Source organism: Ornithorhynchus anatinus, chromosome 12 (genome assembly GCF_004115215.2).
Source record: "Ornithorhynchus anatinus isolate Pmale09 chromosome 12, mOrnAna1.pri.v4, whole genome shotgun sequence".
NCBI lineage: Eukaryota > Metazoa > Chordata > Mammalia > Monotremata > Ornithorhynchidae > Ornithorhynchus > Ornithorhynchus anatinus.
The window spans coordinates 35,165,557-35,190,771 of NC_041739.1; the positions used below are offsets into that span (position 1 = coordinate 35,165,557).

General features: G+C 41.7%; 1 long non-coding RNA gene across 1 annotated transcript in view; it reads left to right on the plus strand.

The window, feature by feature from the left end:
• LOC120638733 overlaps positions 1-25,215 on the plus strand; it is a 131,933-nt gene that overhangs the window by 63,567 nt on the left and 43,151 nt on the right. The window contains exon 2 of the long non-coding RNA XR_005660626.1: positions 25,002-25,085. This is a non-coding gene — a long non-coding RNA (uncharacterized LOC120638733). The remainder of the gene's footprint in view (positions 1-25,001; positions 25,086-25,215) is intronic.

Here is a 25,215-nt window from a genome sequence, read left to right on the forward strand (position 1 = left end):
GGCAGTTCTACTTTTTTTAAAGCTCATTTCTGATCGGAAAGGATTTTGTGGTTAACTGCATATCCGTGGTCTTTTCCAATTAGAAAACAAAAGCAAAATTCTCCTAACCCTAACCACCACTCTATTCATTTGGGAGAGAGCAGTATCATTGTCTGAGTGGATAAACAAGGTCCCACCGTATTTTAATGTGATTTTAACGCACATGTATTTAATATAATTTTTTACGTAATTGAATGTCATGATTTTAATGGCAGCTTAAGTCATTGGGTTAAAGTTTTTAATCTGGATTTGAAAAAGCTAAACGAAATGAATGCTTGACAGGCCAGCTATGGGGAGAAGAGTTTCACAGGCTTACAGGATAACCCCGTAGTTTTTGAAAAGATTTAGAAAGCAATAAGACTAACAGCTTTGCATGATTTTGACAGAGTTGCATCTATAGTTTAAATGCTTCATGGTTATAAGTCCTCCTGCCCACCCTGATCCTGTCTTTCAGTGAATGCTTGTAATTAAATTGCCTACTACCTACAAGATATGGATAATCAGTAGCTATGCATGGGAAAGAATTTCTCTGACTGAACGCTGCTGGTGGTCTTCTTAGCAAGAAGAAAAAGAATAAAGGAGCTGGACTATATTATAAACCCCAAGTAGCTCCATAGAAACCATTTAGAAGCAACTCAGAGAAAATCATTTTAACGTGTCCCCCACTTCCTCTGGTCTTTTAACATATTCAAAACAGTAAATACTTACTGGATTTTTTTTTTTAACTAATGATGCCTCTCAGCCATATTCACATCTGTTTGGTTTTGAAGCTGCCTTTCCAATGTAAACAACATGACTGACAACTAAAGACATTTTGCTTCTCCTGTAAACAGTCAGAAAGCGATGCTTTCATAAGTTTCATTGGGAATTTAGCAAGCTTCTCAAGCTAGTTCTCGTAGATGTTTGGGTGGATTTTCTTTGCCATTTTCCTTTCTTAAAATGACTCAGAAGAAATGGATTTGAAGCCCACTACCTGCTTTATTGCTTCTTTGGTGAAACAGGAAGAAACCAACATGTTAATCTCCCCCTTCTCCTTTTCTGCTTTTCAAGACACCTAAATTGATGACTTGCTTATTTTGAGAAGTTTGTCGACCAATTCTAAGGATCAAGTCTGGGAAAACCACTAATTAGTTCTTTATGCTTGCTTCTCAAATGATGAGGTACAATGTACTCCTCTTCCAAAAGCCAAGTGAGCATGTTTTTTATCTTTTGATAGCCAAAGGGAGAAATCAGATATTAGGTTTCCAGAAAGACTCAAAAGAAGCAATAGAAAAACGAACCATTTTCATGAATATAATTCCGCTACTTGCAAGATCCTGAGGGCAATCTGCAAGACACCCACATTTTTACTACTGCAGAACTAAAGATAAAGAAGTCTGAGGTTCAGATTACTATTTTGCAAACCCATGGTAAAACTGCATTTCTACCACTATAGGAGAATTCCTGTGGGTAATGATGCAAGCCACAGAGAGAAGCAAGCTTGTTTTTCCACTGAAGATCACATACCGCTTGAGGTGGGTCTAAGGGAAACTGTTCAAATTGATATGCTAATCACAGAGAAGGGGATAAACATGGAATTCAGAGATGTCACTTTCTGAGCTCAACTTAACTGCAGAAGCAGTCTGTTCATTCAGCCCTCCTCTGTTTTTACGTTCTGGAATTGTATTGACAAATGGAAAAAAAAATTCTGCAACAATTCTAGTTGTCCCAACATTTGTCCTTTACTGATTGCTCACAAATACCCCTTAAAGAGTATTCGTCAATGACTTCAAATAGAACTCCTCAAAACAGTTGTTGCCAGAGAGTCTTGGTCTTTTTTTGTTAAGCAGTGTTGAGCTCCTTCTGGATGCTTACAAGAAGAAATGATCCAGGGATGATACAAGATGTTAGTCTCATGGAAAAGAAGAAACTTGTTTTATGTGGCTCCTGCCTCTGACCTGGAACTCCCTCCTACTTAACATCTGACAGACGTTCACTGTCCCCACCTTCAAAGCCTTGTTAAAAGCACATCTCTTCCTAGAGGCCTTCCCTGACTAAGCCCTCATTTCTTCTTTTCTCACTCCCTTCTATGTTACCTTTCATTTGGCTTTGCACCTTTTAGTCAACCCTCCCACAGCTCTTGGGTACAAATCTGTCATTTATTTAATGTCTGTCTCCCTCTCTAGACCATAAGCTCATTATGAGCAGGAAATGTGTCTACTAATGCTGTTGTATAATGCTCTCCTAAGCACTTAGTACAACGGCCTGCACATGGTTAATGCTCAACAGATACGATTGATTGATATGGCTGACTAGATTTCACTTTGTTGTTGTTTTTTCCATTATCATCATCATCAATTACTTACAAATTGAAGCAGCACGGCTCAGTGGAAAGAGCATGAGCTTGGGAGTCAGAGGTCATGGGTTCTAATCCCAGCTCCGCCGTCACCTGTGTGACTTGGGGCAAGTCACTTAACTTCTCTGTGCATCAGTTACCTCATCTGCAAAATGGGGATTAAGACTTCGAGTCCCACATGGGACAACCTTGTATCCCCCCAGCGCTTAGAAGAGTGCTTCACACACAGGAAATGCTTAACGAATACCATCTTTATTATTTATTCTTAAAAATTGAGCACTCACATTATGTGAGGCACTGAATACAGTCTACCAAAGTCAGCCATCTAAGCATTGCAAATGCTAATTTGAATTCCTCATAACCCTCAAATACAGAAGACAGGTGAAATCAGAAAATTTTCATAACAGTGGCCCCTTTAAGCTTTACCCTATTCTGAGCACCGGAGTAGATGCAAAATTAACGGCCCCGTCACCTCGCCAACATTCAGGGCTTACAATCTATCATCTCCATTTTATAGATAAGAAAACTGAGACTCAGAGAGGTAAAGTGATTTGCCCAAGGTGACACAGCAGGCTAGTGGCAGAGCCTGGGACTAGAATTCAGGTCTCCTGAGTATCAGCCCAGTTCCACTGGGCCACAGTGGTTACTGTGTAGACAGAAGTTTCGTGATCACTCTTATAATGCTTTGGGTGTTTTTAATTATAAGATTAAATGTGTTACCAAATGTGGGTGGTGGAACTAGCTCTGGTAAATTATAGAGTATAAAAATTCATGAAATTGTTCGGCTTTTCTTTCCCCTCATTCTCCCTACCAAAAATATCCCGTGTCCTTTGAAACGCTATAGGTGTAGAGAATGTAAAATGACCATGTTTTGGGGGTTTGTTGTTTTAAGAATCCAATTTCATATCTGTCTCACCATCTGTCACTAGGCAGAAGAGATACAGAACAGTGGCAAATTCATGTTAGAAAGACCGCCTTGGGATCACAGAGAGAAAAGTTAATGGACACGGATTTACAAATTATTAATGATTTTTCTTGTCATTTCCTGAAAAATGGAAGCTATGCACAATGCCTCTCTCCCCAAACAGATTGCATTTTATTCCTCTGCAGTTTGTCCATCAAGCTTCATTCTGACAACATAATCCAAAACTAATCCAGAGCATTCAGTTTTCCTTGTTGGCTCTCATGTGCACTGCTTAGAGAAATCCTGCTACCTGTCAGCCCCCCTGTGTGTGCCAAGCAGGCTGCCAGGTTAACCCTTGGGGAAGCTGGGGGACCTGCTGATTTAACCCCCACTTTTCTTCAAATAATCCACTGTAAATAGTGAACGTTACCAGGCTAACTGCTCTACTCAGGGCCGGATCCCTTAAAAATCTGTTTCATACACAGCCTGGAAGAACTCTAAGGATCTGCACATCACTGCTCGAAGGAGACAGACACTTCCTCCAATAATGCACGCTCTAAATAAGCAGATGGATAGGACACACTGAAAGGTCTTAATCCTCTAAAGCAGCCTGTGAAAATATATACATCCCATCAGTGGGCCACCTCATTGCTTATAAATTCTTCCTAATTTTCAGGACAAGGTCAAAACCTAGTTAGCATTACAAAAAAAAAAAGCCAATTTAGTTATAATTTAGACTCACACTTGTTCACTTTGTCCCACAGCATTTTTTTGTCTGACATAATTAGAATCACTGTCTTTTTTTTTTTTTTCCCCCTTAATGCTTGGTGCATGCCAGTGAATTTGAATACTGTTTGCCAAACAAAAATTATTTTGACCCAGAATAATATCCATCCATAAAAATTTTGAATGAGTTCAGACAAACTCATTTCACAGTTGCATTTAAATGTTTCACATTGAACAATCAAGCAGGAACATGCACTCACAGAGTTTTGTCTTTTAAAAACACTCACTCTATTCCAAAAACCTCATCACATTACCTTCTCCTCGTTGAAATTCAAAGCACATCACTCTATCTGCTATTGCAACATCAACAATCCGCAGCAGAAAATACCTTGCCTAAGCACAGCATACCGAAGAACACTTTGAAGCTTCACTAAGCTGAGCTGCATGAGAAATGTAATAAAACATCACGCAGCTCATTTTGTGTTTGGAAGGCAAGGCTTGATGTCCAGGTTAATATCTGAAGTGGGGGGAGGGACAGAAGTCCAGGGTGAGAGATCCTAGACTCTGCCACAAACAAAACTGGGAAGATCTATTGTGACTCCTGATAAGAACATTTATTATGCTTCCATTTAATTTGAGGCATTCCTTGAGAGAAAAAGGACTAGGTTTTCCTCCTCCTTTTTTGCTCCTCATCCTTATTTACTCCTCCTCCCACAACCCATAAGGACCCAGAAGACACACACCCGCAAGATATAATAATCATCATAGTATTCGTTGAGCTCTTACTATGTGCCGGGCGCTGTATTAGACACCGGGCTGGATACAAGTAAGTTGGGTTGGACGCAGTTCCTGTCCCGTATGGGGCTGACAGTCTCAATCCCCATTTTACAGAGAAGGGAAGTAACTTGCTCAAGGTCACACAGCAGACACGTGGCATAGCCAGGATAAGCACCTAGTACTTATATACCTAAGGATAAAATGGTCTCAGGAGTTGAACAGAGGGCACTAAAATGGGATTGCCAATGAATTGTTATGGTGTTAGCTAGACTCTTCTGAATGAGTCGTTCTATGTCCTTTAGAAGCCACACTGAGAACTTTTCCAGCCACCAGAATCCTCTTTAGGCTTTTGGAAATCATTTGCATTTTTCAGTTACCCCCATGGAGTCCTCAAGGTGTGTTTGAATATTTGGGCGGGTTTAACAGCACCCACACAATGAATCTCCAGCTGAGATCAAGGACTGAGAAGTTGATTAGGGCAAGGAGTTTGTGCAGTGCCATTTGTCCAAGGTCATCGTGACCTGCCACCTGCGTTCCTTCCAACTTGGGCATGAGGTGCAAGGAGTTAGGCAGGTGGGGAGGGCTGAAGGTCACTGAAAAGGGGGTGACAAGGTATTTTATCCACAGGATCCATTTATGCCAGAAGAGCCTGTAGTTGAGGGCCAGAGGATAACAGAGCATAACACTGTTCTGATGCTTAATTGGAAATACATCTTTTAAAGGTAGCATACCGCTATTACTTGAAGAGAAGGCAGAGGTTAGTTGTCAGGCATCACTACAGAAGAATAAGGTTGTTCTAAAACTCTTTAGAATGTATATTCTCTTAGGGCAAATTTAGCTAAAGAAGTTCTGAAAAGGAAAATACAGAGACTATGGAGATGTTTGGAACAACAGTGGAAATGTTTTCACTGTTTCTCGTGGTCTTTCCGAAGCAGCGTGGCCTAGTGGATAGAGCACGGGCTTGGGAGTCTGAAGGGCCTGGGTTCTAATCCCGGTTCTGCCACTGCTCTGTGAACTTGGGTAAGTCACTTCACTTCTCTTGTTCTCAGTTACCTCATCTGTTAAATGGGGATTAAGACTGTGAGCTCCATGTGGAACAGGGACTGTGTCCAACCCAATTTTCCTCTATCCACTCCAGTGCCTGGCATATAGTAAGGGCTTAACAAATGCCCTAATTATTATTGTTATTTCACTTTGGAGGACGAATAGCCATTAACTCCCAATTGTACAGGTGAGGAAATTGTGTCATATACTTTGAAGAGCTTAGTACAGTGCTCTGTGCACAGTAAATGCTCAATTAATACCATTGATGATGATGAAGTGATTTGTCCTAAGTCACACAGCTGGTAACTGGCAGAGCCAGGATTAGAACCCAGGTCCTCTGACTCCCAGGCCCATTCTCTTTGCAATGCACCATGCTGCTCCTCAATCTAAAAACACGGTAGGGAACAGATTCAATCGGAAAGACAAAATAGTATAAATATTATGCAACATTGCTACCATTAATGGCACCACCATCCTTCCTTTCTCACAATCCTGTAACCTTGGCAATTCCTTGATTCCTCTCTCTCATTCAACCCTCATAATCTATCACTAAATCCTGTCGGTTTAACCTTCACAACCTCACTAAAATCTACCCTTTTCCTCTCCATCCAAACTGCTACCGTGTTAATCCCAGCACTTGTCATATTCCGCCTTTATCGTTCTATCGGCCTCCATGCCTTCTATTTCTCCCCACTCCAGTCCATACTTCTCTCTGCTGCCTGGATCATTTTTTTTACAAAAAACATTCAGTCCATGTTTTCCCACTCCTCAGGAACCTCCACTTGTTAACCAACCACCCGCACGTCAAACAGAAACTCCTTACCATAAGCTTTAAAGCACTCCATCAGCTCAGCACCTCTTACCTCACCTCGCTGCTCTCCTACTACGACCCAGCCCATACACTCTGCTCCTCTAATGCTAACCTTCTCACTGTACCTGGCTCTCATCTGTTTCACCGCCGACCTCTCACCCACGTCCTGCCCCTGGCCTGGAACGGCCTCCTTCTGACCGACAATTACTCTCCCCTGCTTCAAAGTCTTATTGAAGGCATGTCTCCTTCAAGAGGCCTTCCCTGACTAAACCCTCATTTCCTTTTCTCCCACTCCCTTCTCCATCACCCTGACTGGCTCCCTTTATTTACAATCCCTCCGCTCCCCCATACCACCCCAGCTCCACAGCACTTGTATACATATCTGTAATCTATTTATTTATATTAATATCTGTCTCCCCCTCTAGACTGTGAGCTTATTGTGGGCAGGGAATGTGTCTGTTGACTGTTGTATTGTACTCGCCCAAGCACTTATTTCAGTGCTCTAGACGTAGTAAATGCTCAGTAAATATGACCGATTCATTAATATCAACCTTAATGAAATTATGTTTGCAACCTTGCTATCATCCTCAACTCCTCACTCTATGGACTCTCACATCCAGTCTACTGCTGAAACCTCCCAGTTTTCACCTCAAAAATATTTTGTGGATCTATCCTTTGCTTCATTAATCAAATAAATGAATATTTTATTTATGAAAATGCAAAAATAGAAATTCAGCAATTTGAAAAATGGACTTATACCCAGCATAATTGGCATATTAGGTCCTTAGGAATGCTGAACTAAGTTGATTTTAACAAAACAAAACTCTGACCTAAGATACCTGTAGGTTTAAGCTGACTCTTTTTATGTAAACCTATTATGTTTGCTCAGTGATAAGTACACCATTTTCAAAAAGGTAGTAAATACTGCTTAAGTGATCCTTTGAAGCTTTAGATATTAACACTAAAATGTCCAGTTTTCTGCAATCTGGCAGTCTGGATACGAGACAGCCCAGGTGTCAACAAAAGATTGTTTAGAAAATATTGAGGGAAGGATAACTAATCAATATTTTGCAAACAAATTTTGACAACGCTGGGTCGTTTGTTGGTCATTTTTCCTTCCCATATCATACCAGGTCTTATCCTACAATTGATCATGTTTCTTATCAGCCCTCCACAATATACATTTTGTATGTGCTGTATAATGTAAACAATATGGACCTAATTGATTGAGCCTTTGAAATCTAGCAGTAAATGGGAATGGTAGAATACCATGAAGCATTCTGGAAGCCTTAAGTCATGTCTCACTAACTGCAGAATATTGCAGTAATCACAAGTCAGTAATGACCAGAAAAAAGGTGCTTTCTCCAAGCTAGAAAATGAAAATAATTGGGCATTTGGATTTCAAACATCATCATATTTCCAGTAGGCGCCTTTTGTGTTTCTTTTTCTGGAGCAGTGAAGTGATTGAAGTCATGAATTTATCCTGTTTGCTGGTTCCTAATAAAATCAGGTCATGCCCCAAATAAATGACTGAATCTACTGTGCTCATAAAGCATTTGATTTTTCAATTTTACCCAGAATGCTCTGGACCAGACACCTAATCTATCTTTAGTCTTCGTCAGGAAACAGGACCACTAAAGTCCTGCATTAGATTTGGTATGGATAGGGCCTGCTACTCCACCTTTTCAATTTCACCCAAGAATATCCAATTAGAAGTTAAATCAATCATTTATCAATAGTATTTTTGTGTATGTGTATAGAGCATTTTTGTATAATGTGTATAGAGCATTGTCCTAAAACCTTGGGAGAAAGCTTTCATTTAGAAGACACAGTCCCTGCTCTCGGGGGTTTAGAATCTAATGGAAGAGAGAGACCCAAAACAAATTAGAATTGAAAGTGGATGGATTTGTGGATGAGCAAGTGCTTGAAGAGTTGGGAATATAAGTAAATATGAACCAAAGTTGCTGGTGGTTGCAGTCATTAGGTACCGACGTGATACCAAAGTGATGAAGTAGTAGTTGAGAGGATATGGCCTGGGGAGAAGAAAAATCATCCTGAAAGAGAAGGGATTTCAGGAGGGCTTTGAGAGTGGGGAGAACTGGAGAACTGTGTTTTGTTGGATTTGAAAGGGCAGGGAGTTCCAGGGAAGAGAAAGGGCATGTGCAAGGGATCAGAGATAGGTGAGATGAGGAATGAGATATGTTGCATAGATTAACTTGAAGAGCAATAAGGAGGGTGAAATGGGGTAGGTACCCTTGTCTTAGCACTTACTAAAATAGCCTCATTATAATGGACTGATATTTAATAGGAGTTTTAATTTTATATGAGAGGCTTGGGGGCATTAGTCCAAAGTATGCCATTATCCCAGTAACAAGAGAAGGAGAATAGAGCTTATTTTTTTATTTTTAAAGAACCGGTGTTCCAAAAAAGGGAAAAGAGCTAGTGGTATTGCATGTTTGGCCTAGAGGGAGATTTTTCCCTATCTGCTCCCACCCAGAAAAGCAAACCCTCAAATCTTCCCCAGTGGTTGATTTTTCTGAATTTCTTTGATGGTAGATAGGATCGAGACAGATATTTTAGAGCCTTACTTTCTGATGGCCCCCATTCTTATCTTTGGGTTTAATGTATCAGCAAGTGATTTGCACATCTGTATCCATTCTACAAACCACAATAAAGCTAGGATATGTCCGTGAAGTCACAAGAATCGAAAAGTCCTGGGTCACTTCCTTCATGATATTAAGATGATAGAACAGCTCTTGGTGAGATGCTAATGGCTGGTCAGTCATTCAGTCAGTCATATTTATTGAGTGCTTACTGTGTACAGAGCACTGTAATGAGTATTCAGGTGAATACAGTATAACAATATAACAGACCCATTCCCTGCTCACAATGAGCTTGCCTAGCTGGCTGTCCTGATAAAGTAGGAATTCAGAAAACTGGTTCGGTTACATTCGATGAGCATTTTCAGCAAATCAGCAGTGAACCTGAAACTAACTAGACAAGTTTCAAGTCACCAAGTACAAAAAGATTCTGCATCCAATTTCCTCAGAGGAAGAGGGTGGCCCTTGAGAAAGTTGAGATGAAATGTGGATGGTTTTAATTGGGTTGAAAAATTCCCAATTATGTGAGCTTTCAGTAGTTTGGAATTACATAAGTGACACTGGCCAGTATTCAAACTAGTTCTAGTCAAATTACTCAGAAACTATGCACAGATATCATTTGGTTTTATAAAAGAATAGTTGCATTTATTTGCCTATTATTTATTAAATTAAAGATTTTTTGGTAATGCTGATGGGTAAACCAGATTTTTTTTGTTTTGTTTTTAATGATTTTGTTATTAGGCACTTAATAAAAGACAGTACTGGAGAGGGTAATCCAATTAGATACAATTCCCGTCATACTTGGGTCTCACAGTCTAAAAAGTAGGGAAAGCAGGAATCTTATCCCCATTTTTAAAGATGAGGAAACTGATATCTAAAGTGGTTAAATGTTTTCCTCAAGGCCACACAACAAGCCAATGCCAAGCAGGAATAAAAACACAGAATTTCTGACTCCTTCTTAGTCCTAGCCTTTTTCTCCTAGGCAGCATTTTGATAGAATGTGTAGATTTGGAGAGATTTTGATTTTCACCTTGAAGAAACTAGTGTTCAAAATAGAACATATTAGGGGACAATACATAATTGAATGGATGATTTCTTTAAAAAAGAGTCAAATCTAGAGTCTCCTTCAGTCATTCATTCTTTGGAATTCCTCCACCAGGGACAAAGAATACCTTCCTGCCCCCTCTAGACTGTAAGCCCCTTGTGGGCAGGGAATGTGTCTACCAACTCTGTTATATTTTACTGTCCCAAGTATTTAGTAAAGTGCTGTATTCACAGTAAATGCTCAATAATTATTGACTGATGAGGGGAGGTACGTGAGAGAGTTTTGAGCTGACCGATAGAATATGACCCTTCCAGAATCATGCTTCATACTGGACTGAAGATCTATAGAGTGGTTATAATGATTCAACATAGTCCTGGTTGACACCAGGACCTAACATGATGTCATATCTAATTCTTAGTCAGTTTTAGCAGCATCACCTATAATCCACGGGATTCCTACTTTAATGCCAGTCGGCAAGAAAGTATCACAACGATTCTAGGAATGCAGTGGGTTTCACAGTTTTGAGGCTCATTGTAATACTGGATTACTTGCAGGATTTCTTGTAGGCCTGGAAGTCAGAAGAACTTGGGTTCTAATCCTGGCTCTTCAACTTGTTGGTAATAAGCAAGCCACTTAATTTCTCTGTGCCTCAGTTACCTTATCTGTAAAATGGGGATTAAGACTGTGAACCCCATGTGGGATATGGAGAGTGTTCAACCTGATTAGCTTGAGTCTACAGCAGGACTTGGTACAGTGCCCGGCACATAGTGCTTAACAAATACCATTAAAGATAAAAAAAAAAAAGGATGACTTCAGGATACCAGTTTCCGGGGGCAGCAGTCATTCCTACCAACTCTCATTCAGTTTCCCCAAGGGTTCAGTGTAGTGTTTGGCACACTGTAAATTCTCAGTAAATACCTTTAACTGATTGATATCTCAGCAGTTACTGCAGAGTGGACTGAAATGGGGGACCATAAATAGGGAAGACAGAAGAGAAGTTGTAAAATTAGTGAAGCAAATAATGTGGCATGACTCTGTGCCACTGGGAGGGAACAGCAGTGGACGACATACTTGGGGTGGATTTTCTGGAATAGGGTGGCCCTTAAATCAGAGATTTGCAAATATCTATCACTGAGAACCAGAATCAAAACCACCAGCATTAGCAGTAGTATTTATTAAGTACCTATTGTGTGTGGAATACTACGTGCTTAGAGATTTACTTTTTTTTTTGTTTTGTTTTAATGGTATTTGTCAAGCACTTAGTATGTGCCGGACACTGTACTAAGCATTAGGGTAGATACAAAATAATCAAATTGGACACAGTCAGTGTCAACCTGGAGATCTCAGTCTTATTCTCCATTTTGCAGTTGAGGGAACTGAGGCACAAAGAAGTTAAGTGACTTGCCCAAAGTTGCACATCAGTCAAGTGGTGGAGCTGGCATTAGAACCCAGGTCCGTCCGACTCCCAGACCTGTGAGCTCTCCATTAGGCCACATTGTTTCTACTGTTGAAGAAAAAAAAGGTTCCATCCCACAGAGTATAACAATATAGCAGAGAAAGGAGGATACAAATTCCCAAACGTACAATTGGCAGAAGAGTAAGTGTGCTGATACGAGATTAAAACAGAAGTAAAACACAAGAGAAGCAGCCTGGCCTAGTGGATGGGCCTGGGAGTCGGAAGGACTTGGGTTCTAATACTGGCTCGACCATCTGTCTGGTGTGTGACCTTGGCCAAGTCTCTTGACTTCTCTGTGCCTCAGTTACCTCACATGCAAATTAGGGATTAAGACTGTGAGCCCCACAAGGGACTTGGATTTGTCCAACCTGATTAGCTTGTGTCTGCCCCAGTGCTCAGTACAGTGCCTGCCACATAGTGTTCAACAAACACCATAAAAAAGTAACCAAGTAACTACCAGATGTTCAGGAGTACTTCCATGACTGGAGTGGTGGTGTGATCAGAAGGTGGAGATTAATCAAAAATTATTTCTCGGAAGAGGTGGGTTTTAAGAGAATCTTGAAATCAGAGAGGTTTGGGATTTGGCAAATCTCAGCAGAGAGGAAAAGTCCTGACCAATGACCAGGATACAAGTTGGGAGTCGCAAGAAGCTGGACACTACAAATAGCAGATACAGCTACCCCTGACCTCTGACTCCGGGCTTGGGAGTCAGAGGTCATGGGCTCTGATCCCGGCTCCGCCGCTTGTCAGCTGTATGACCTTGGGCAAGTCACTTCACTTCTCTGTGCCTCAGTTACCTCATCTGTAAATTGGGGATAAAGACTGAGCCCCACGTGGGACAACCTGATCACCTTGTATCCCCCTGCACTTAGAGCAGTGCTTTGCACATAGTAAGCGCTTAACAAATACCAGCATTATTATTTTTATTATTCAAGGGTAAGCCTTTTTACGCACAGTGAGGAAGGGACCTTTGAGTGTGCAGTTACTCTGCAGACATCAATTTCACAGTCTGTGTCTTTGAATACAAAAGAAAGATCAACAAACACGGACACAAATATGCAACTGTGTATAAGTTTATGCACAAACCTATATATTTATGTAGATTGAGATATATATGTACATATATGTATAATGTAGGTATCAGCTATTCCTCGTGCTTTTGATGCTGCTTCTTAATGTCTTAATCTTCTGTAACCTCTGCTGTACGTGTTCACATGCAAACATACAACTGTGTATTTTAGATGTTATCTGCGTAATTTGCATGGTAGACAAGGGTTCTTGAACAGAACTCTAATATCCATCGTGTTTCTTTTAAAATATTTGTTCTCATTACCGCGTGCACCACTAGGTGTGTTTTCATTTAAAAATGCTCTTTGACTTTTTCATTCGCACCCCTGAAAAGTTTAAAGCATTATTTCAATGGAACCTCACTTCATTATAAGAGGAGACTACTCCAACTCTCATTTTCAAACGTTTTGTCTATAATTTTTTTCATAAATGTAAACTGCTAGAAGAATAGTCAATTTTTTTTAGCACAATTTAACTGCCTTAAAATTTTTCTTTTGTGTGAAAAGGGATGGCTTATATACGCTCCAGAAGGTACCCACGCTTTCAAGCCAGAGGACGGGAGTTGAGCCGACACATACCATTAATTGCTCTGTGCAAGCTCCATTTATTTTGAAAAGTTTGATGCATTTTCAACTGATAATCCCAGCATTGCACATTCAGAGATAAGATTTCTCTTGTCATGACGCGTGATTTCTAAAATAGCAACACGATTCTGAAGTGCGGTGACATATGGACAATACTCGTCGGCAATTCATCTTTCAGCTGATTAGAAAGTGCCATCTCCTCTCCTTTGGCCCTTCCATTGATTGCTTCAGCTCACAGTCTGATAACTCAACTTGTTGATGGCAGGCAAGTAGCAGCTGCGTGAATTCCAGGATAAAGCTCGAGGAGGTAGAAACTGGGCATTAATTTTGGCCCAGGGCTTTGACCATTTGTAGAAACATCAGATATTAATATCCTTGTTGGGGTTTCAGAAGTCAGATCTGTCTAGACTAATAAGATACGGGGTTGCCTATTAACTGTGAGTAGCAAAATACATTTTCAACGGCTTTGCAAAGTCCCTATTGAAGAAACTGGACATTTATCCAGACTAATATCCTTTCTTCATTTCTGCCAAGTACTGCAATGAAGGTCACATGTTGTATAATTGAACAGGCTAAACCATAACAGCTTCTGAAATGACAGAGGTTAGAGATGCCATCATTTCTATTAACTTTCCATTCACTAAGATGGTTTTCTTAGTTAACTACCCAGTTTAGCTGAAGTTTTTTCTGCTGCTGTCATCGTAGGTATGATCTAGCTTCCCATGCTATCCCTTCTTTTTGACAGTCAGCCTTTTTTGACAGACGGTCGGACAGTCAGTCAGAGAGACAGGTCATTTTTGTTTGCAATTGTAAATGTGGCAGGCACCACTTCAGCTGAATTTCCCTTCCAGAAATAGAAATAGGGTGGTCACCACAGAACTAAAAATTCCGGACTGCTGGTGATAACACCTTACCCCTCCCACCCCCACCATTATGTTCAGGTTTAAATTAAAAATAGCTATTCAAATATTAAAGATAAAAAACACTGTGAATGTATCTGGTAGGAAAAGTTTGTGTTGGTACATAATAATAATGATTATGGTATTTGTTAAGCGCTTACTATGTGCCAGACACTGTACTAAGTGCTGGGAACAAACAAAGTACTTTAAACCAACAAAAATGTGATCATGAGACACGGCACAGGCTGTGTTCAACCCAATCTATCCCAGCACTTAGTACAGTGTCTCATGATCACATTTTTGTTTGTTTAAAGTGAATAAGTAAGGTATGGTTTTATAACGGACATAAGGAAACGTGTCAAAAAGTGTACTTAAGGGTATCACAGGAACAATCACACACACACACACACACACAAAGGTCTTTTGAGGAAATTCACGGAACCCACAAAGGTGTGTGTTGTCAGGTGGCCCATTAGCTCCCTTTCACTGCCCCAGAAACATTGTGGAAACACAAGCACCCTTTCCAAGCTGTGAGACTTGGGGGAAATAGCTGAGTCAGAACTGGGATTTTTCAAATAATGCCTGATGTAAAGATGTCAGGTGTCATATCAGCATTGGATCATTTTTCTAAACTGTCATTTTCTGCATGTCTCCCCATTCCTCAGAAACCTGCAGTGATTACCCAAGCATCTCTCTATCAAGTAGAAACTCCTGATCACTGGCTTCAAAAGCACTCAATCAGCTCTCTTCCTCTTCCTTATCTACTCTGTTCTCTCACTACATCCAGGTATTTTGTTGCCGAAAATAGTGAATTCCACGTGGCCCATCCAGTTTGAATTGTAGGGAGTGGTGGGGAAGGCCATAGCAGGCTGGGGCCAATTCTTTAGTTATTTCCAGCGTGGGTTCTCTACCTCCCCTGTTGAGAGGACTCGAACTCTGGCTCCACCTCGGTGTGGCCCTCACTGCCCAAAGGTACCAACTCTCCGTTGCCCAGTTCCTGGTCTGATTCTCAAAGTGCCTTCTCGAGGTGCCATAGAGCCCATATGCACCCAAACTTTCCATGGCACAGAATGGAAGAGAGATAAAACCTCCCCTTCCCCTCCCCGCCCGGACAGACAGACCCCCCCCCACACACACACACATACATTCTCTCTGAATTTTATATAACATTGCAATAGCAATAGAAATAGATTTAAAAGAACTACACGTGAAGTATATGCAAACTGATAATGATAATGGCATTTGTTAAGTGCTATGTGTCAAGCGCTATTCTAAGTGCTGGGGTAGATACAAGGGGATCAGGTTGTCCCACGTGGGGCTCGCAGTCTTACTCCCCATTTTACAGATGAATAATAATAATAATAATAATGTCGGTATTTGTTAAGGGCTTACTAGGTGCAGAGCACTGTTCTAAGCGCTGGGGTAGATACAGGGGAATGAGGTTGTCCCACGTGAGGCTCACAGACTTAATCCCCCTTTTACAGTTGAGGTAACGGAGGCACAGAGAAGTTAAGCGACTTGCCCAAGGTCACACAGCTGCCAAGTGGCGGAGCTGGGATTCGAACCCCTGACCTCTGACTCCCAAGCCCGTGCTCTTTCCACTAAGCCACGCTGCTTCTCTACCTGAAGCACAGAGAAGTTAAGTGACTTGCCCAAGGTCACCCAGCAGACAAGTGGCGGAGTCAGGATTAGAACCCATGTCCTCTGACTCCCAAGTCCATGCTCTTTCCACTAAGCCACGCTGCAAAATGGATTTTGTACTGTGAATCTTTTGTCGTTGTATGGATATGAACTTGGCTCCTATGTCTAGTGCTATGGCTGTTTCTTGTAGTGCTCTGCAAATACTAAGTGTTCAGTGAATGTCATCATCGTTGGTATTTACTGAGTGTTTACCGTGTGCCGGGCACTGTACTAAGTGCTTGGGAGAGTACAGTACAACAGAATGAGTCCACAGTGAGCTTACAGTCTAGACGGCAAGCTTGCATCGATATACAAATTGTTAGGATAGCTCATCACCCTATTTATTTTATTTATTTTGTTTAATGAGATGTACATCACCCTGATTCTACTTGCCATTGTTTTTATGAGATGTTCTTTCCCCCTTGACTCTATTTATTGCCATTGAAATTGTCTGCCTGTCTCCCCCGATTAGACCGTAAGCCCGTCAAACGGCAGGGACTGTTTCTATCTGTTGCCGATATGTCCATTCCAAGCGCTTAGTACAGTGCTCTGCACAAAGTAAGCGCTCAATAAATACTATTGAATGAATGACGTATCTAAAACGCTGTATTTTGGATTAATGGAAAATCCAAACTTATGCCATCTACATGCCGACTAACTTTTACAGCTTTAGTTTGATTGAGACCTATTTCATTGCATTTATGGGTAGAATTGAAACATAATTTCCCCGTTCATCTTGGGGCAAACCATTTAGACATGTGAAATTAAAACTGCATAGTGATTGCCATAGCTGGAAGAGGTAGCCACTTCCCTCTTCAATATAGAATATGACAGTTGTTCATGTGGATTACATTTTAATATTATCCAGGTATCTTAATTATAAAGGATTATTAGCAGATCTTAAAAGGATGGCAGTGCGGCAGGGCCATATTATGGAATATTATGAGCTGTCTAATCTTTGACCCGTTTCTCCCTGTCATTTTGGTACCTTTGCAGGAAAAGACCTAAAAGTAGTTTTTAACACTTACCCGCTTCTCCTTCCTTTTGAGCAAAGGCCATGGCTCAGCGTGACTTTATTTGGTGTCTAAGAATGGGGTAGCATGCTAGAAGGAAGGGAGGATTTGTGTAAATCTCATTTCATTTTCTCAGCTGAGAAAAAGAACGAGTGAAATGCATTTTGTGCATACGGCTTGGAAATCCTATTGAAAAGCTCAGTGAAACTGCAATTAGGCAGAGAATCAGTGGAAGCTATTAAGCGTTTCAGCAGATGATAGAAGGGGTAGGTGCAAGCAACTCTGTCTGTTCTGAAGGGAGGCAGCGCCATCTTAAAATAGCACTTAGCTTGGCTTTTGTCATATTAACTGTGGGAACTCTGGTGGAAATACATTTAAGTACTTGAAGACTATAAGTTCCGAGATAAAGCCAACTGATATTGTGAACAGCTTGCCTGAGAGGTAAATTGCATGCAGAAACTAAACATGACAGGCAAAGATAAAGCACTTATTATGATTAATACCAGAAGTTGTAGGGAGGCTTACTTACTCAAGACCAGGAAACCTCACTTTTACCTGATGGTATTTACGCTGCTCGCTGCACTCCAAAGTGACACGCACTTCCCTAACGTCAGACTGCTATCAGTCGATCAGTCAATCGTATTTATTGAGAGCTAACTGTGTGCAGAGCTGTGTAGAAAGCGCTTGGGAGAATACAGTACAGCAGAGTTGGTAGACACATTCCCTGCTCACAAAGAGAAGTCTAGAGGGGAATCTGTGAACTCTCAAGAGGACGTAGATTTCAGACTTCTCTTCGCCTGGTAGGAAGGAGAACAGGTCTTTAACAGATGAGGAAACTGAGGCCCTACGAAGTTCAAATGACCTGCTCAAGGTCACCCAGCAGGCGAGCGGCAGAGCTGAGATTAGAAGCCAGTCAATCCATCGTATTTATTGAGCGCTTACTGTGTGCAGAGCTCTTTACTAAGCTCTTGGGACAGTACAATATGGGAAGCAGCGTGGCTCAGTGGAAAGAGCACGGGCTTGGGAGTCAGAGGTCATGGGTTCGAATGCCGGCTCTGTCACTTGGCAGCTGTGTGACCTTGGGCAAGTCACTTAACTTCTCTGTGCCTCAGTTCCCTCATCTGTAAAAGGGGGATTAAGACTGTGAGCCTCACATGGGACAACCTGATTACCCTGTATCTACCCCAGCGCTTAGAACAGTGTTCTGCACATAGTAAGCGCTTAATAAATACCAACATTATTACAATATAACAGACACAATCCCAGCCCACAACGAGTTTACAATCTAGAGGGGGAGACAGACATTAATATAAATAAATTAGGACCCAGGTAGGTCCTCCCACTCCCAAAGCCATGCTCTTCCCATTAGTCCTCACTACTTCTCTTCAAGTGGCTTTACTGTAAACATGTCATGATGGTGGGGTTCATGTGCTGGCTTTTATTCCAGAGAACTGGAAACAGTGGGTCTGATACCCATGAGCTCTTGGAGAATCTGGCCAAAAGACGGGGCTTCCGTAATTAAGTGCTGGAAGGAAAGCCAGCGGCCTTGCCTTTCTGGTACACGGCTGTCAGAGGTGGAGTGGGTGCCCTTCTGAAGCCAACATCTTCTGTGCATGAAGAAAGTGTACATGGCTAATAATAATATAATGATGATATAATTTGGGTATTAGTTAAGCACTTACTATGTGTCAAGCGCTGTTGTTAACCTTGGAGTAGATACAAGGTGACCGTGTTAGGCACAGTCCCTGTCCCACCTCAGTCTCTCAGTCTAAAGATGAGGGAGAACAGTTAGTTGTTTTTTCATGGTATTCGTTTAGCACTTCCTAAGTGTTCAAACACTGTTCTAAATTCTGGGGTAGGTACAAGTTAATTAGGTCAGCCACTAATTTCCATCTGGGGCTCACAGTCTAAGTAGGAAGGAGAACAGGTACTTAATCCCCATTTTACAATTGAAGAAACTGAGGCACAGAGAAGTTAAGTGACTTGTTCAGGGTCACAGAGCAGACAAGTGTCAAAGCCAGGATTAGAAACCAAATCCTCTGACTCTTCTTGGGGTCAGAATAAAAGTGTGCATCATGTGGAGAGGATGGAACATCAGTGATTGTTCTATTTAGCCATAGTCGTGCACAAGAAATCAGCCATTCCACTTTATAACACTCCTCTGGTGCTTTCTCATAGTAGTGATGTCAAATTTTAATGTCAATAGTCTAAAGTTCTTAAGAGAGTCCCCCCAAAACTGAATCACCATCAGTGGTATTGGAGTGTTTATCGTGTGCAGAGCACTAGTACTAAGTGCTTGGGAAAGAACGTCAGTGTTGGTATTTCTTCCATAAGAGAGCTGTATCACCCATTTCCAGATTGACAACTCCCACAAAAGCATCAAATGGTGATCATAAACAAATTGTGCACATTGATCATAACAGTGCTGTGACTGACGGAGTTGTCAACCCTACGGAGATTGAGAAGTCCGGGAGGCACTGTGAAACTCGTCTTTTGGCGCATACTAGGCAGGTGTGAAAGATATCTTTTCAGTGGTAGAAACACATTTCCGCAGTAGGAAAATGGAGCCAGAACATTGGCATAATTCACGGTACATCATATTTGGAAACAGGACAGAACATCAATTCCGAAGACTCTCCAGTAAGCCTAATCAATAGCAAAAAATACATGAATCAATCAATGATATTTGAGTGCTTACTGTGTACAGAGAACTGTACTAAGTGCTTGAGAGAGTACAATACAACAGAGTTGGCAAACGCGTTCCCTGCCCACAATGAGCTTTTGCTCTAGATAGGGAGACAGACATTAATATAAAAAAATTACAGATGTGGGCATACATGCTGCTTTTGGACTGAGGGTGGAGTGAATGGCAAGTGTCCATGTCCAAAGAGTACAAATCCTAGTTCATAGATGATGCAAAAGGGAGAGGGAGGCAGGGAAAGGGGGCTTAATCAGGGAGGCCTCCTGGAGGAGATGTGACCTTCTTTAATAAGGCTCTGAAGGTTGGGGGAGTGGCAGAAGTCATTAAAACAGAGAAAGACCCAACCTTTTGAATAGAAGAGGTGATAGTCCAATCTCTCCTGGGCACCCATCATAACATAGAGGGATGGCTAAATAGAATTCAGTGACAGTGTTCAGTTCTGTGCTACCAATAAAAACTTTTTATTGAGTTTAGAACTTCCTTGAAGTTGGCTACATTGCCTCATTTTCTTTAGGTTCATTACCAATCCTTGGCACTCAGTAGATTTTAAGTTATCTGCATGTGTTCTTGCCTTGCTTCCACTGTGCTACATAACTGTCCTCTGAGAAGCACTTGGCACAGTGGATAGAGCACGGGCCTGAAAGTCAGAAAGTCTTGAGTTGTAATCCTGGCTCTGCCACTTGTCTGCTGCGTGACCTTGGGCTAATCACTTCACTTCTCTTTGCCTCAGTTACCTCATTTGTAAAATGTGAATTAAGAGTGTGAGCTCCATGTGGGACAGGGACTGTGTCCAACCTGATTAGACTGTATCTACCCCAGTGCCTAGAACAGTGCTTGGCACATAGTAAGCACTTAACAAGTACCATTATTATTATTATAATTATGCTCATTTGGTCACTCCCGAATGACTGGCTATAAGACTTCTGAGAATGTTCATGGTCTGTTAAATTAGAAGCATGTCTGGAGGATTTAGAAGTGTACTCTAATACCAGCATCACACTTCTCCCTGTAGCATGGCTGTGGACATAAACTCTACAGGGTAAGACCTTACATTGAGCCCCGGTCTTGAGAATTTAGGATCAAGAACCTGCACGAAGGAACTGAACAAAGTGACAGTGGGCTGCCCATTACCACCCCTCCCACTTTTGTGTCTGCCCTTTCCCTCGAGGGATGGAGTGCAACAAGCGAGTAGGCAAGGCAGGCTGTAAAACACTGTGTAGTAGCCTAGTGCCAGTGCAGCCCCGTAACCCAATAAAAATAAAAAAAGGTGGTATTTGTTAAGCGCTTACTATGTGCAGAGCACTGTTCTAAGCCCTGGGGGATGCAAGGTGATCAGCTCGTCCCACTTGGGGCTCACAGTTTTAATCCCCATTTTACAGATGGGGTATCTGAGGCACAGAGAAGTTAAGTGACTTGCCCAAAGTCACACAGCTGGCAAGCGGCAGAGCTGGGATTAGAACCCACGGCCTTTGACTCCCCAGCCCGGGCTCTTTCCACTGGGCCACGCTGCTTCCCTTAGCCATGCTGTTGGTCCCGAAGCAAGATCGTGACTTTAATAATCAGGAGACCTAGGTTCATTCATTCAACAGTATTTATTGAGCGCTTACTATGTGCAGAGCACTGTACTACGTGCTTGGGATGTACAAATCGGTAACAGATAGAGACAGTCCCTGCCCTTCGACGGGCTTACGGTCTAATCGGGGGAGACGGACAGACAAGAACGATGGCAGTAAATAGAATCAAGTATATTCCCAGCCTGCAAGTAGGGAAATGCCTGCTGGAGTTAAGCGATCGGTGGTCAAGATTTCTGATTAAAGAACTACCTTCTGCAAGAAAGACGGGCTCTGGAAAAATAACTGGCTAATGTGAGTGGCAAGGACCACGGTGGTTACCAAGCCTTCAGTTCATCTTCCTGGTTATGAGGAATTGGCCAATGGAAGCACCCTCAACCCTGACATGACTGGCTATAGCTTCATGAAGTAAACTTAAGGAAACAGTGAAATTTTCTGGACCGCCAAATTGACTTAGTTGCCAGAAACCAGATTTACTTGGCTTCATGCAGAGAAACAGCATGACCTAATGGGTAGAGTACGTGCCTGGAAGTCAGAAGGACCTGGGTGCTAATCCTGGCTCTGCCACTTGTTTGCTTTGTGACCCTGTGTCAAAGGAAGTTTCAAAGATGCTAGGTTCTGCCTTTGGCAGAAGGCAACTAAGAAATCCTGGATCCTAACTGAGTAAAATAGATTCCTAATGCAATAGAAAATGAAGGAATTATATATGCCTCATCACTTTCTATAGAAAATATATAGTATAATTTCCTGCAATTATAGTAAAATTCTTGGAAATGTTTGCTCAAAATTAGGCAGATTTGTTTCCCTATTTAAGTTTTTTTTAATTAAATCTGTACCATCTGTCTCAGCTTATCTATGATTCAGCTTTTCTGCTTACATTTAGTAGGAGTAGTTGTGATAGTCATAGTAATAGTATTTCCTAGAATACACTTTAGATATCTTATGTCTAACCCAGTCCTTGATCCAGAGTAAGCTCTTCATTGTAATTCCAATTATTATGATTCCTGGAAAGTACAGTACAAAGTTCTGGGGAAAGTACTTGGTAGAGAATTAAATATTGTCTTAACCTCCAAGAGGCTAAGAATTAGAGTCAGGGAGAAGAGGTTGGCAACAGGTTGTTTGGCAAACTAATTCTCTTCCTCTCTTCAAAGCCCTACTGAGAGCTCACCTCCTCCCAGAGGCCTTCCCAGACTGTTTCCCCTTTTCCCTCTGCTGCCTCTGCTGCCTCTCTCCCCCCCCTTCACCCTCAGCTAAGCCCCCTTTCCCTCCCTTTCCCTCTGCTCCTCCCCCTCTCCCTTCCCCTCCCCTCAGCACTGCGCTCATCCGTTCATTTGTATATATTTTTATTACCCTATTTATTTTGTTAATGAGATGTACATCCCCTCGATTCTATTTATTGCTATTGTTTCTGTCTGTCCGTCTCCCCCGATTAGACTGTAAGCCCGTCAGTGGGCAGGGATTGTCTCTATCTGTTGCCGAATTGTACATTCCCAGCGCTTAGTACAGTGCTCTGAACATAGTAAGCGCTCAATAAATACTATTGAATGAATGAATGAACAGATGTACAAGGAAAGATGGAACAAAATCACACAAAAAAATATAGAAAACAAGGACAATTATAAACACAAAAGAGCAATAGGGAGTTGGGCTTAGAGGGGCAGAGATCCTGGTTCCTCATGGTTCAGAACCCAACACTGCAGGGCCTAATGGAAAGAACAAGGGCCTGGGAGTCTGAGGACCTGGGTTCTATTCCCAGCTCTCCCACTTGTCTACTGTGTGATTTTGGGAAAGTCACTTCACTTCTCTGTGCTTCCTTTACCTCAGCAGTAAAATGGGGATTGAGACTGTCAGCCCTATATGGATGGGGAATGTATCTTGAATCTACCCCAGCTTTTAGTACAGTGCTCGGCACATTCTAAGTGCCTAACAAATATCACAGTTATTGTAATCTGTTGCCGAATTGTACATTTCAAACGCGTAGTAGGCGCTCAAATACTATTGAATGAATGAATGATTGATTACACTTTTACATGGCTTTGCCTTCAAAGAAGCTACACACTGAGAAGAGTTTGAGGGTTAAACCTTGGGTGGTAGGTTGCCACAGTAGTTCATATTAATGTCTGTTTCCCCCTAGAATGTAAGCTTGTTATGGGCAGGAACTGTGCCAGTTTACTGTTATATTGTACTCTCCCAAGGCAGTGCTTTGCACACAGTGAGCCCTCAATAAATATGATTGAATTGAATCGAATAGTGCTGGATTTGAAAATCAGAGAAAGAGGGCCATGTCACTGGTTTCACAGGATGATTGCCATTTTGGCCTCTTCCTGATGGTGCAGTGTAGCAATACCCAGAGACACTTGCTCCCAACCTCTACCCTGTACACTAAAACCACTGAGTCTTTGGAGTGGATGCCTCAGAGCTGCTGCCTCATTATGGCCGAGCCTACACTGTCTACGTCCCACAAAGTGAAGTGGAAAACTGGCAAATATCTGGTTCATTTGATCGGTGCAAATAACACTGTGGCTTGAAATAACCACATTGGTTCATTTTTGGGTGCCTGCCTACTCTAAATTATTAACCAGTCAATTATCACGTTTCTACTTCAGAAACAGTGTGAGAACAGCTTGAGAAACTGTGAGAAGCCACGCTGGCTCAGTGGAAAGAACCCGAGCTTAGGTGTCAGAGGTCATGGGTTCTAATCCCGACTCCGCCACCTGTCAGCTGTGTGACTTTGGGCAAGCCACTTCACTTCTTGGTGCCTCAGTTACCTCATCTGTAAAATGAAGACTGTGAGCCTCACGTGGGACAACCTCATTACTCTGGATCTACCCCAGTGCTTTGAACAGTGCTTGGCACCTAATAAGCACTTAACAAATACCAAAATTATTACTTCACTCTCTGCTCTCCATTCCTAACCTCATAAAAAGGAACAATTTGCCATCCGTAAAAGACTTCTTGAGGCAAAAGTTTGAAAAAAAGGCACAGTAGCCTGCCCCTTTAGAAAAAGGAAGCTCTGCGCTTCCCAGTGGTGGTGCTAGGAGAGGAGTAGGGGGCTTTCAGAGCAGATAAGGCAGGAGTTGAATTCACTCTTCCCCTTGTACCCTGTGTTTCATTTCTATGGTTATAGGTCACTGAGGTCCCGGAGGAACTCTGTGATGAAGGAATCTGGCCCATTTCATTAAGAAATAAGCGACTACCTTCTAAGAAAGATTTTAGAGATCATACAATTAAACTGCTGAAAAAGGGTGCAACCTTAATAAGAGTATAGTAAAAGTATTTCCAGTTCAATTAAATGCTTATGGGATTATAATTGAAAGGCAGAAACATTCCTCTCAATTATAATTCCCAGCAAATTTTGGATTCTTTGGTGCCTGGGAGATTGCGTGTTGATGAGAGGTGATGAAGGATTCATTCATTCATTCAATCATATTTATTGAGCGCTTACTGTGTGCGCCACACTGTACTAACTTCTTGGGATAGTACAGTATGACAATGAACAGATACGTTCCCTGCCCACAGTGAGCTGGATAGGTTTGGAAGATTCCCTTAGGCTGGAAATGAAGAAAACAAACAAAAAAAACCCCAAACATATATCTCTTTCCCTACTTTGACAGGTATCCACATATTCAAACATTTTTTAAAAACCTGCTGTTTCTTCATGTGTATACATATAGTCTTCAAAAATTGAATGATTCTCTTTATCTCTCTCTCTCTCTCTCCCCCCCTCCCCGCTGCCCCTTGTTTTCAGAGATGATGTGACTGATTGCGAGCTCCTGACCAAGTGGATGTATGTATTTAGAAAGACCAACTCTTCGTGCTACATTAAGAGCAGGTAAAGACAGACCTGGCGTTGATTTAATGTTTGTCCTCCAGGCCTCTGGGTCCATCAATGTTTTTAAAATTGACCATATCTCAATTTCACTCCCTTTATTTATAAACTTTAATGGGTGACCAACAGTTAT